The sequence below is a fragment of the Xylocopa sonorina genome, unplaced genomic scaffold (assembly GCF_050948175.1).
Source record: "Xylocopa sonorina isolate GNS202 unplaced genomic scaffold, iyXylSono1_principal scaffold0076, whole genome shotgun sequence".
In the NCBI taxonomy this organism is placed as follows: Eukaryota; Metazoa; Arthropoda; class Insecta; order Hymenoptera; family Apidae; genus Xylocopa; species Xylocopa sonorina.
This window is the reverse complement of record NW_027490147.1, coordinates 134,504-149,664: the sequence shown is the minus strand read 5'-3', so window position 1 is coordinate 149,664 and position 15,161 is coordinate 134,504. Positions and strand designations below refer to the sequence as shown.

Sequence of the window (15,161 nt, the reverse complement as noted above, 5' to 3'; positions counted from 1 at the left end):
AGAAATGCAGTATTGTCATTATAGAATATCCCTCGTTTACTCGAATACTTCGCTCCGTACTTACTTCATCATCATTTCGATTCACCTGTAGCTCAACATCCTCTATACATTTTTAGTATTCAAATGTATTTTTAGTATTTGATTAAACCACAGTGATTTGAATTATTTTGAGAAAACATAAAAAAAGTTACGTTTACTCATATTCTTATGATCTGACCAATTTTATATGTATAATATGTATCATACAGATCAAAAAGTTTCTACTTTTTAAGAGGATTAAGAAACTTCCATAATTGTTTGGTAAGCACCTTTTAATTAACAAATATTTAAATTATATCATACTATGTTATCTTTTGATCTTAGCCTCTTGTACTAACTAACTCATGACCAAATACCAAATTTGTTGTGCACATACAACGAATATATATGTACATACACACACGCACACGCACATTGCGTTACCGTCTTTATTTATCTGAAGTGCAAATTATGAGTTTTACAGATTTTGCTCTCACAGATCTATTATGCAAGTGATCTTATCAACAAAAAGTGAAAATGATAACAAAATTTAATTTTTCTCAATTCGAGTTTGTTATAATTTCGATAATCTAGTAGCGACTATTTCGATATCGGAACCGAACAACTGATGGTTAAATAATGATCATTACAGAATACAGATTAATAACTTATAGATTTACACCAACTTAAAAATTGAATTTATTGTGAGTTTTATCGTGAAACCTAATGAAACTCCAATCTGAATTCACTGATAGGAAAGAGCCCCTATGAGCAAAAACAACCATCGAATACACACACTATTAAGGTCGACTTTGTAATTTGGCGGATTTAAAAAAGCAAACGATCTTTACCATCAAAAACTGCGAAAAGCGAAAGAACTTTCGTCGAGAATTTAAAATTTTTCATAACCTGTTAAAATACCTATACCAATATTTTACTTGTTAAATCTACTTAATTCCATAAATGATGTTAGTATAAACTATCTTATGTTATTATACTATGTACAAGTAATTTAGGACAATACTGAAATATTAAAATTACAATAAGTTGAACTTGTTGATAAAATTCAGATACATAAACTATTGAAGAATGTAAGTATGAAAATGTTTATCTATCGGACTATGCAAAAGGAAAAAACTATGGCATAGCAACCACATATCTTTTACGTATAGACTACGTACAAGATGGGATGACTAACTACATATAATTTTTATTAATTTTACCGTTTTCTTTAAAGACATAATTTTCTTCGCTTATCGTTGAAGAATTGCTTCTGAAAAGGACTGAAAATTAAAACCAAAATATCATCATGATGCTATCGTTATTTATAATTAGTGGATGACCATCATTACTTTAAATATTTTATAAGAAATAAATGGTGGCCGAAGAAGCTCAATTACATCAATTTTTTTTATTTTTAACACCTCTTAACGACGGATAGAAATGGGGAATTGAACGATTCAAATGAAATAACCTTCTGTATCAATTATTTTCAATTGTATGTTTGAATTGTGTTCGAAATTGAAGGGAACTGCTTTGAGAAAGAATAGAAGAAAAGAAAATCGGACAGACGAGATCGACAAATTCAAAACTAGTGGTTTGGTATAGCTCAAAAAGAAGAAAAAAATAAAAGAATTTTCACAGGTTTTCGTAATCATTTTTCTTTGAAAATGAAACCTAAAACGTAAGATGTATAAATACATACCACGAAAAGCCTCTAATGTATTTAAAATACCAACATATGTAAAAAGGGTTGAAAAAAGAATCACAACGGATCGAGATTCAAAAATTTTGAAAAACTATTAAAAGCTTATTGATTTTATATACTAAGACAAGTTGAAATCTGATTGCTATCAAAAGAGAAAACATTTCTTATTAAAAAAGTGAACACGATTACGAACATTAACTTTAAAGGTTTATCGGCAGTGTTAAGACCCATTAAATTTTATTTTTTTTTAAACATAGCCTAAAGCAAAGGGAGGTTCAGCCAGGTCCGCCAATTCATAAAACGGCAACTGTCGATTCGTCCATTGTTTCGTCGAATATAGCCACATTTGGCAAGCAGCTGTCCTAAGCAGGAATAATATCCAAAAACCCACTACTTTCGAAAGTCGAGTTAATTATTATTTACTACACATACCTACTAAAGGTCTTTGTCATTTACTTTGAATCTTTTGTGTCATTGTTCTATTGACCAAGTCGAGGCGCTTTTTGGATTTATTGCTTGCCATGGTCAAGATTAGGAAACGCGGAATCTCTCAGTACCTGTGGGTGACCGATGGTTTGAGGCGGTTACTTTATCAGAATTTACATTAACCAATAATCTTCGATAACCGCTTCCCTCACCAAAGGACCCTATTCAAAAACCATATGTTTTCGCCCCCAATCGATTTTGTTTAAACTTTGCATATTTGTAGATCTATATGTGTCTCATCAATTGCCAGAGTCTCTATCTGTCGGGCCTTTTAATAAGGGAGGGGGAGGGGGTCAAAGTACGCATTTGGCGAAAGCTTTCGGAGGCTATAACTTTTGATTAAAAAAAGATATCGACTTGAGTTTGGCGTCAAAAAATCACAAAAAAATTAAGCTTTCGAATGCTATATAATTTTTCTTTTTTCGGAATTTTTAAGTCACATTTTATGCTTTTTTCTAGTTTTCGGGTTAGTGAAAAATTGCGAAAAATTGCTATTCCCAAAATAGGTATCCCTAGATTTTAACAAAAAACTCAGTATAGGAAGCTCATTTTATGCTCTTTAAGTGGTATAAATCTTACCCTGGGGAAACTTTTTGTTTAAAAGTTATAACATAATATTCGTGTCGATGCGCAAGCTGTGGACGCGAAATTCGAGCAAAACAAATGCTTTTCTTAACATATTGTGACTTATTATTAAAATTATTATCATCGGAGATTGAGATTATTATTGTACTAGGAAGAATTTGTTTTTAAAAATACTTTTTAATTTAATGTTACTTACATTATTCCTCTTTTTCTAGATGTCCTTTTTCTTTTGTATGTTATTCATCTTCATCTTCTGTATCTTCCGATGTTGGTCTTATATGAAGAAAATGTATGTTTAAAAAATTAGCTGGTGCTGATAGATCACTGTATCGTCCAAATCCCAGGTACCATATTATTGCTAACACATGAGCACAGCAACCAACAGTCCTCGCTCCGTTTCTACACTGGCAGTAATAACTTCTGACAGACGTAATTGTGGGCTGTGCGATATCAATTAAAGTGAATATCGAATAAAGCTTCTGATCACAGTGTCGTGATTGCAATTTAGCTTTTATGAACAATGGTGTCTGAATATCCAATCCATATTTGCTGAAGTCTGGAAGATAGCTTACCTTGCTGATAAAAAATTGGTACTTTCCAGAAAGCAAGTGATCCGCTATATACGACTTTGCAAGTGATAATTGATATGATTCCGTGAACGATTTTAAGCACTTTAATGTCCAGGCTGGGAAGTTTTCATAATGTTCTAATGTCATGTTTTCAAAGTTTTTTATTTTTTTTACAAGACCTTCGCATTCTACAATTTGCTGCATTATATTTGGTTTATTTAGGTCTTTTAATAAAGTTGAAGCCACTTCTGGATCATCATTATCACTATATATTCGTTTAAAGTATGCGTTGTGAAGAGCACTTGCAATTTTAAAATCTTCAAACAATTTTGGGACACATTCTGAAGCTATAGCTGTTTTGAAATATTTAAATCTTTTAAGTGAGCTATTTACACTTTCTACTACCCATCTTTGTTTGGTGCATACTCGACTTTCGTTTGCTTCAGAGGTTGATAGTTGTTTAACTCCTTTTTTTAGCAGGGCAGGAATGACGACTTTGTAATTATTTTGTAGTATTTCATTTTTTACGTAGGAAAAGCCTCTGTCAAGAATGAAGATATCACCAGGTTTGAAAAAGTTCTTAAACCAATCGGTATTCATAATAAATCTAAAGATATCTGCATCAGATACTGTTGCTGCCCACAATTTATTTGGACCAAAAACATCCAATATATAACCATTCGTAGTTACTGCCAGCATCGGTTTTAAAAAGTTCTTTTTTTTTTTACCACTATACGTCACTCTTTGGAAGCGATAATTCGTACTTTTATGCAAATAAACATAAGTACCATCCCATATGGTGATTATTGCATCATCATCTTCATTAATATTATTTATGCGACGAGAAATTGCCGAAGTTTGTCTTTTAATTTTGTCCCGTGTAATATTATTTAAAAAATGTAAGTAACATTAAATTAAAAAGTATTTTTAAAAACGAATTCTTTCTAGTACAATAATAATCTCAATCTCCGATGATAATAATTTTAATAATAAGTCACAATATGTTAAGAAAAGCATTTGTTTTGCTCGAATTTCGCGTCCACAGCTTGCGCATCGACACGAATATTATGTTATAACTTTTAAACAAAAAGTTTCCCCAGGGTAAGATTTATACCACTTAAAGAGCATAAAATGAGCTTCCTATACTGAGTTTTTTGTTAAAATCTAGGGATACCTATTTTGGGAATAGCAATTTTTCGCAATTTTTCACTAACCCGAAAACTAGAAAAAAGCATAAAATGTGACTTAAAAATTCCGAAAAAAGAAAAATTATATAGCATTCGAAAGCTTAATTTTTTTGTGATTTTTTGACGCCAAACTCAAGTCGATATCTTTTTTTAATCAAAAGTTATAGCCTCCGAAAGCTTTCGCCAAATGCGTACTTTGACCCCCTCCCCCTCCCTTATTAAAAGGCCCGACAGATAGAGACTCTGGCAATTGATGAGACACATATAGATCTACAAATATGCAAAGTTTAAACAAAATCGATTGGGGGCGAAAACATATGGTTTTTGAATAGGGTCCTTTCGTAGAATGTCCAATGACGAATCTGCGTGTCCTAGCTAAAGAACACACCCACCGGCGAACCTTTATAAGATCTCGTCATCCATAGTTAGTTAGTTTAAAAAATACGAAACACCACAAGGCACATGTACCAAAACCTTGTCGAAAGCGTCATTAACTATTACTGTACTCTCCAAAAGTTACTGAAATATAATTTATAAGAAATACATGTCGTTGAGGATCAGCTGATACAGTATGGTAAACTTCCCTTCTTTAGTTTTTATCTTATCGATATAAGAGTTATTGCTTTCTGGTATTTTCTTTTTCTATTCATATAGTACTCAAGTATATCGTCAGTATGTAAATACAGATAATTAGTAGACCAATTAGAAGCAAAAAGTATTAAATTTCGTGAATTAAGTTTAAAATTTTTAAAAAATTCTGGATAGGTATTCTCAAGCAGGCTGGTCGCGAGCGTATGCGAGAGGTGCCACAGGAATATCATATTTCATTATCAACAGTATTAAATCTCCACTATTTTTTCTTCTTTTTCCCAACTATTCAAGTCGCTTTACGAACAACTCTGCCATGAAATCTGTTAATAGTATTATTAATTCGCTAGAATTCGATATATTATGGTTTGGTTAACCTGCCTCTTAAAAACTCGGTACCTGAGACCTTTAGTTTGGGGGCAGCCACTTAGTTCTCACATGTTTATCCAATAGCGTAATTCGACTGTTTCCATTCATACCATTCGCGTTTTTTAGAATGGTTGCTCGACGAACTGACTTAGCTCGAACCATCGCCGTTCCAACCAATAGCCACGAGCAATATCAAACAGAACGAATAACCATAATCGTTCAATGTTTTGATAGCGAAACGAGTTTATCCTTAGATTAAAATTTAATTTAAAATAAATACATGCGTTTAAAGAGAATTAACTTTATATTAACAAAAACTAGTTGAATTCAAAAAACTGTACGTGTTTTCATTTTCACAACTTTGAACTATATTTTCTTTTTAAGAAAAATAGAATTTATAGAATTCTACGAAATTTAACAAATTTTTGATAACTATGTAAAGGAAGGTCTCCCCTTTACAATAATCTTCCAAAATTTCACGTACCTACGATTTTTATAATCACAAGCTTTATTGTAATTAATGTGTGTCAAATCTGTGTATTTAGTGTGCACAGATAGAAATGAGTATCATTACCCCTTCTTTGCTTTGCTTGTGCATACGTTAAACGGATACTTAAATACAGACTATATATAAGATACAAGTTTCTTCGTGGCAGCCTACTTTTTGTTTAAAGTGCGATAAAACGGTGATAACACCTTTTTGATTGAGCCACCTTTTTAGGCAGCCTCGTAAAGCGGAGGTTTCTGCTTGTAAAACCACTTCATCACGAATCTCCTAAAAACGGTCTTTCTTAAGTTCCATAGAGTTGTTTGAATTTGTACAATTTGAAAAGAAAAGAAAAAGAAGCTAAAAATAAAGTTCAAGGTTGTAAATTTCACGAATTAAAATGAGTTGAAATAAAATTGTACAATTTTTCAATGGGAAATTATAACAGTTTAAATATTAGCAATCTTTCAATACGAAATACTTTAATTTTGTTCCATTGTATATTTTTTTGAAAGAAATTCAGATGTCTAAGTTAAATTCATTCAGTGGTAGTATCTTTGAGATATTGTAACAGCACTAAAGGCGAAATAATTACGATTGGAATAAAATTTTTAACTAAATTATAGTTTAATTTGTTTATACCTACATAGACGAGCGATGCATTTTTAATTGTAGACTGACATAGAGAAACAGAAGAAACATATAGAGTAAAATAAATGATATAAGTTACTCAAGGATTAAGGCATTGTACCAGATCTACTTTCTTTTTTAGAATATATTATAATTAAATCATACATACAAGGGTTCGTTAACTATAAGTTCGAGGACGACCCGTTGCATACGATGCAATCATTTTTCTGTATTTGTTGCCAACAATTTTCTACTTTTGCTTAGTAGAATATAAGAAGGTATTTTCCTGTAAACATGCAACTTTTTAAATTAACCGTGATTGCATGGAGCATGTTCATTATTTTTTCAAAATGTATTTTCGTTTATATTTCATTCGATAGCTGTTAATAAAAGATACAATTATTATTTTTAGATATAAACCATACCACGCATCACATCGGCCTATAACGGCGATTCCAGACACGATGAACTTGTTATATGTATAAGTTATTTGATCTATTTTTAAGCGCGACTATGTTGAATAGTCTGAACATTACACTTACGATGCAGGAGATTTTTCCAACTGCCGTAAATCGCCTGGATACACTTATCGAGGGGAGTAGCGGTTAACACTGCACTCGTTTTGCGTGTACTTAAGTTACCTTCGGAGCAGCTTCTGATTAAATTTCCTTTGCTAATCACGGAAATCAGTGGACTATTACGTTGCCGTGGTTGAAGCATCATTTTTGACGTTTCAAGAACACCACTTGGTATCCAGGCTTCGATGGCCGGATCATGAAAGCTTTTATAAGTCGACGATAACGTTTTCGAACACTTCTGCTTCCCAGGCGGTAAGGGCGGGGGGCCCAGGCAGCTCGTAACAGCGCTGATCGCCATTTACGGTAGAAATGGCTTAATTTAAAATGAGGAAAAGTTTATCAACTTTCGTTTCTTTCTTTTTAACGACGATTAAAAATAACTATAATTTTATAATTAAATAAGTTAGCTATAATTTCTCCGACGATACGATAATTTCGAGACAGTTTCGCGTTGCGCTAACCATTAACCAACTATATGGTTTCTCTTATGGAACGCAGCACTATTTCTACCACTTCGTTAAGTTAACCCGAGCAACTATCGTATTTTTTTAACAAGACTTCGATCGTTAAACGATTCACTTTTCATTGCGGAAATAATCGAGCATGTAAGAAATGGTATACGCTGAGAATATCGCGAAGGAAAGCGTAAAGATAACCGGGTAAGACTGTCGGAAAGGTTCGGTGTTGGGTAAAGCTTCGAGTTGGCGACACCAACGTGCTGTTGGTCGTTGGTACGGCGAATGCAAGAAGGCGAGGTCGAAGGTGGGTGGACAAGTTTCCGGAGAACGGCGTAGGTAGCCTCCGGTAATACTTGTACGCGTAGGTTTCCAAAAACGCGGTACGTCGAACAACTTTCCACGTGGAAATACCTCAAGTTAACAGTAGTTGGTCATAGAATTATTGACCGCAAATTTCAAATTGAAATATTTCCTTATAAAAAGAATTACCGAGAGAGAGAGAGAGAGAGAGAGAGAGAGAGAGAGAGAGAAAGAGAGAGAGAGAGAGAGAAAACCGAGAAAAATATTAATATCTTCGAATTCTTAAAATTAAGAAATTTATTTATCAGTATAATATAATCGTAATAAATATTATAGAATTTTTCATCATCCTAAAATGGTTTTTAGGAACAGTTTTTAATGGAACATTACATAAGATAACGAGTCATTGGAACGAAACTACAAAAGAAGGCATGAAATGCAAATACATGTGTCCACCGATAATGTCAAGTGTTCTCAATAGTATTGTTAGAAGAATAAATAACTGTACATTTAGTAAAATATATAATATTTGCGAATAAGTAATATTCTACAGAGAAAAATATATACCATTATCGATATTCATTAACGCTTAATTTAAAATAAACATACAACAAAAGACGACGACTCCGAGCAGCTTAATGGATTTATGATCAGTACAGGTTACTTCTTGTTATCTAGAGTCGCACGTACGCCAGCTGCACCTTGTCGAAAGATCCTATCGTAAAACTTTCACCGTCGAAAAAGAACAATAGATCAAACATGTATTTTTAAATTAATTTTTCAAAAAATTATCAAGTAAATTGTTAGAGGAGAATGGTAATACATCTTTTATTTATACTTGACTTTTGATATCCTACTCTAGCTTGCATCGATTACGAGGCGTGATCATTTTAAGACGGTGAAGTATGCATGTATATAAATCAAATAAATGAATTAAAACTATTAGATGCTCAATGTTTCATCTAATTATCGTCTCTCTAATGATTATGCATTTCAAATGAAAGAGTGCCATAAAAAGTTGAAGGAGTGGGAAGAGAAGATGTTGTAGCATATGGATACACCACCCGGGTACATGTATGTAATTATGTGTACGTAGAACTTATTCTAAAAAAAATCAATTCACGTCAAAAAATACACAGTTTCCATTTCGAATCGTTTCTTCAAGATACTTAAAAAGTGAACGAAACGAGTCTACAATTTATTACCTTCATCAAAATGCTTCGCGCACCTGTGAAATGAACTGTAATTCTTTATGGCTTATTTGCAAAAATTAATCGCTACAATTACAATTTTGTGCGTTCCGACATAAAACTGGCCATAAGCAGTTACGGTAAGGAAAAAAAGAGTGGAAAAACTTCAAACATTGCCAAGTAGAAACTGTCTGCCTAAAATGAGGTGTGTGATGCTGTTAGCGTGCTGCACAACTTCTACAACTTACATACAAAACCGGACATCGGCCTCCATTACAATATTGACAAATCATGAACAAACAGATCAAATCAGATCAGCATTAAAATTAAACTCGTTCGATTGAATCACGCAATTAACGTAAAAAGCTTGTGTTACGAGCTAATAACGATACGCATGTTTTTTTCTTCTTTTTTTAAGTCAATAGACACAAATTGTAATTGAATAAAATCTAAGTTACAAAATCATTTCAGAAAGTAATTTCATCAATTTTAACTGACAACTTTATTCTAAATTGTTTTTATTAACCTTATTTCATTTGCTTCAAGCCGCTCGCAATCAATAATGTTTGATTATACAGATATCATGTACAAAAGGAACCCGTATTATCCTTCTTTATCAATTGTCGACGATATTTTGTATGCTGCAGTAGAATGAACGAGTAAAGTAAATGTCAGCAGCAAAAACGCTCTGTGCTAACAACTATACGTGAATTATTCTGATCATTGCAGACGGAGTTTGGATTTCGGAGAGAGCATAATCGTTTCAGCTTCTCGTGAATCGTATCAAGTTCTCACTTAGCCTCGTGTCGCGTTATCGTGTCTCCGTTCTATCGCATCAGCAACATTCCTATCTCTGTTCTCTTCTTGGAATATACCTAATCATAAGTTACAAATAAGGAGAATCCATACGGGAGGTGAGAAAACAAATTTTGAAAAATATATTGTATAAGATGATTAAAAAAAATTTGAGACCAAGTACAGAAGACGGCGGCTATATTTTAAATACATTAAAATCGCAATTATCCCACCTTCAACAATATGTTAACAAAGAATTTGTACAAGAACACTATTTGATAGATAAATTGAAAATTCAGTTTTCAGATTCAGAGCAATAAATTATACTATAAATAAACTTTTCTCTGCAGTTGCAATTAAATATATCGTTTAATACATTTATTACCATTTCAATGATGATTAGCTTTATTTTAACATAAAACATAATAGTAGATAAAAAACTTCCTATACGCGTTGATACGCGTATTTTATGAAGCTTGCAGCAGTTGAAATTTACATCCATATCACCATTTTTTCTCAATTTATCTTCTAAATGTTAGATTACTTTCTCTTCCAACTTCAGTCACCATTAATATCAATAAAATAAGTAATGTTAAAGTTATTCTATTTTTTTATTATTAAAAGAGCTAAAAACAAATGAACTTAGTTTATTTTATTTTTTCCTTTTTATTATTAGTTATTAAATCTTAAATAACTTAAATTCGCTCAAGATTGAAAACAAAATATAGCGATCAGAGATATATGTAGCAAATAGTATAGAAGAATGACTTTATACAACGCAAAAAAATTTTAGTCACAGAAAAGAGTCACGAAAATTGTTATTCTTAAAATCTGTACTGCTATCTATGATGGACTAAATGATTATTTAAAGGTAACTCTTATACGCACATTTTTAACATACTTTCAAATTTGTATTCACATGTGTTTAATAGTGTTGTGTATTATGTCAAATATAATATTTAGAATTTTTATTTAATTTATTGATCTATAAACAAATAGGTAGAGTCATAAATAATTTCAAATTACACAAAATAAGAAAGTCAAGAATTTGTTCTTATCATTTATTCAGTATCGAATTAAATATCTGATATTTACTACCTGATATTTACTACTAAATACCTGATATTTTATAAATCTAGGGAATGAAGAGGAATGGAGTAGTTGTTGCAAATTTTAAACTATCATGAAATTTTGATGTTATATATGTAGTGAATTTATAGTTACCACTAAACCTGGAAATTTTTTTATTACTATAATTAGAAGAGAAAGTAAAAAGATTAGTGAATGTTAATTGATATTATAGTGAATGTTAAATGAGTTTATATTTATTCACACCGACATGCCCGCCTTGCATGGAACAGTTTTATAAAGTTTTTGCAATGTTTTATGGAATGTTAACAAATGTTCGTTTGAAGCACATTTTCAACACCAGTGTTATTTCCCGACGTTTAGTTTAACGTTGGTGTGATTAAGAAATTAACTTTGACAGAAAATGATCCTCAACAACTCGTATTTCTGCCAGCTTATATTTCGGTAACTGTTGGGGAGATGAAATACATTACAATATTTTCGACAAGTTTTTGTAGATGTATCTTATGATGTTTCGTTTTTAACTGACTTTACTATTGCTGACGAGGTTTTATAAATAATTGCCGGTGGGAGTGCTCCTTAGCTAGTACAAGCGCTGAATAGCTAGAACAAGGCTACTGAAGGACATTGGTTAACGCAATTACTGATAAAGTAACCGCCTCAAACCATCGGTCACCCGCAGGTATCAAGTCTTACTCTCGGGTGACGCATACGTGAATTCTGCGTGTCTTAATCTTAACCGTAGTAAGCAATAAACCCCCCCAAAAAAACATTTAGGAGGTATGTGTAGTAAATAATAATTAACTCGGCTTCAAAAGTAATGGTTTTTTCGATATTATTCCTGCTATGGATAACTGCTTGTCAAATGTGGCTATATACGACAATCTCCAAAGGAGAGATCGACGGTAGCCGTTTTATGAAATTAGCGGACCTAACCTAACCCTACCTTTGCTTTATGCTATATTTCAAAATAAAATTTAATGGGTCTTAACGACCAGAAAAACTTAATGGCCTCCAATATTCTCTACTTTCCTTTCCGCAGGTGCTGAAGCATTTCCAATTCTTGAGAAGTTCCAAAAGATTGTGTTCTCAAAAAGATTTTGCAAATGAAAAAAGAATTTTTAATTATTGTTATTATAATTTTAATCTATCTTATTGGTTAAGCCGTGTAAGATATTTTTTAATTTCACATATTACAAATAGATACGGCCATTATTGGTATCGACTTATATACGTTTTTTATTTTATTTATCCAATTGATTCTTTTCTTCATCCGAAATAAACTTTAATAACTCGTAATACAAAGAATGCTCGCCAATCAGTTTTCACTAATCAGCGTATCAGTGGTATGTCGTTCATAATCTCGTTCAGATTTTTACATCGTTGCATATTACTTTATGTTACTTTACCAGTAACAATTGACGAAAAGACATGTAACTCCGGGGAGCTGTCGAAGAAGTTTGGAATTTCGTCGCTACATTGCTGGAACAACCAATAGAAACGCGGCAGAACCCTCTGCGGGAAGAAAGTATAGAGCTGGTATAGTAGTTAGTCCAATTAGGAAAAACCTGACATCATTTAACTTTCTCTAGTTTCAAAGGAATTTTTCAATATCTTTTCACGTATTCCAATATAGTTTGTTTTCAGAGAAAAATGTCTGATCCCCTTACTACAGTGTCCCCTATTACATACTATTGTAAGAGCCCCATTTCATGACAAATAACTAAAAATAATAAATAATAAAAAGTACAAATAGAATGTATAAATAGTTTAAGAAATAAATAAATACTGAAATAAATTAAATAAAAACAAAAGTTTCAGTGAACGCATGTACACAGTAGATCAGCGCCAGCGATTCGCATGCGCGACCGACTACAAATAGAGCTGCAGGAGCGCCTGCAGATGCAGAGAGAGTTTGAGAGTCTCACCCGACAGAGACTGCTCCGGGTTCGAACTTTAACCCCGTATGAGGGACTCGAACGAGATCAGCTTTTCGTCTGAACGACTCTGAGCGTAGAGTACAGAGACCGATCCGAGTCCGAACTTTAAGCAGGTTGAAACGATCATCGCATCGGTTGAACGATTTGTTTTCTTTTTTTCTCTAAAATGTAATGTCTATCGCTATTCTACTATTATTTTTGTTCAAGAACAAAATTAATAATTATATTTTGCGATATGATTCCGTAGCCATACGAACAAGTTTAGGGTTGCTAGTTTAGTTAATATTTCCCCGATAATATTAAATGTTACAATAGATTTCCACGGTCCGACATGGATCTACTCGCTACATATTCACACTTGGCAATCAGGTTCCGTCAACTGTCTAATTAGTGTCCGTTTCTAAAAATCGCTACAGTCCTTCAAATACACGTGAACAATTTTATACATATATATTTCATGTTATAAGCGTCAGCTAAAAAAGTGAATAAAACTGCGGTAAATTATAATACTGTGGTAAGTTTTAAAAATTAAGAGTCTGAGCAAGTGCTACCCCTAGAGGGCACGACAAGAATCGACCGGTAGAGTGTTTTTCGTGTGAAAGGTACATCTTTTCTTTTTTCTAGCTCATATTTCAGTTAGAAAAAATTTTCAATTATTTTTTGTATAGGCGATTAAGTGAAACCATAGAAATCAGCGAAATTCGTGTGTTGATGAAATATGAGTTCCTCCATAGAGCCACAACACGGCAGGCAGTCGCCAATATCAATAGTGTGTTAGGTATTTAAGTGGCTACAAACGCTACTGTAGCTCGTTGGTTTAAAAAATTTCATTCGTTAGATTTCGATCCAAGACTCAGATGAATAATGTCGTCCTGTAAGCCACTGTGGAACCGAATCCCAGCCAAAGTGCACGTGAATTATCATTAATGTACAATGTATCAAAGCAAACAATCTTGATGCACAGAAGGAACGAAGACTCGACGCATGCCTTTCCCTTCTTTCTCGCAACAAAGCCGAATCATTTCTCAATCGAATTGTTACGTGTGATGAAAAATGGATCATTTACGATAATCGTAAGCGTTGATCGCAATAGTTGGACAAAGATGAATCACCAAAACAATGTCCGAAACCGGACATCCATTAGAAGAAGCTGATGGTCACTATTTGGTGGTCTGGCTCAGGTGTCACCCACCACAGCTTTATGGAACCTGGCCAATCGATAACGGCTGTTGTCTACTGTCATCAACTAGACGATATGATGAGAAATCTTGCGATTAAACAGTCAAAATTAGTTAATCGGATGACTCGAATCCTCCTGCACGACAACGCTCGACCACATGCCGCACGAACGACCATGTCAAAGCTACAAGACTTGAAGTTGGAAACTCTACGTCACCCACCGTACTCGCCAGACCTTGTCCCCATTGACTATCATTTCTTTCCAAATTTCCGCACAGGCTGTCAAAATGGTGTTTCAAGAGTTCATCGACTCCCGTGATCCAGAATTCTACAGCAAAGAGATAAATGAGTTACCTCTAAAATGGCAAAAGTGTATCGATAATATGGGTGCATACTTTGATTAAAAATAAAAAGCTTTTATTGGAAAAAAATCGAATTCAATTATGTGCATTCCTTGCTCCATTTCATACTGGACAACCTAATAGGATCGTTCACCTATATCTTTATTTATACCTTTATATAATAATTTTTGGGACGCATTCGTCAAGTTAAAGAGAATGTCAAGTTAAAGACGAATGTTGGAATGCTGGCCAAGAAATTTCTGATATTAAAGATGAAAACGCAGAAATTGATTATGATTTACTTGACAATTCAGACACCGATAAAGTAGAAAAAGATATTTTAAATATACGTGATGACAAAAGAGAATGATACTGAATTTTAAGTACAATAGTTAGTTTCGAAAGTGAAAAGGAAGAAACACTAGTTGAAACTGTCCGGCGAGAAATAAGAAGAAAAATCGGGTCTTAGAAGAACCTTTGATCGACTCATCAAATTTTTAGGGAAAGACCAAATATATTCAACGAAATATCCTAAAAGAGAAAGATATGATAGAATTTTTTTTATCGCCGATCGTAATATTGTTACGAGTACGAAACGGTAGGAATACTGTGGAAATTTACGCATCTAGAACATATTCGTTCGTATAAATGAACATTAAATTAG

At 33.0% G+C, this 15,161-nt stretch overlaps 1 protein-coding gene across 5 annotated transcripts in view; it reads right to left on the bottom strand.

Annotated features, from left to right (window-relative positions):
• LOC143432257 (uncharacterized) overlaps window positions 1-15,161 on the bottom strand; it is a 110,282-nt gene that overhangs the window by 18,324 nt on the left and 76,797 nt on the right. The gene's annotated exons all lie outside the window — the stretch shown is intronic.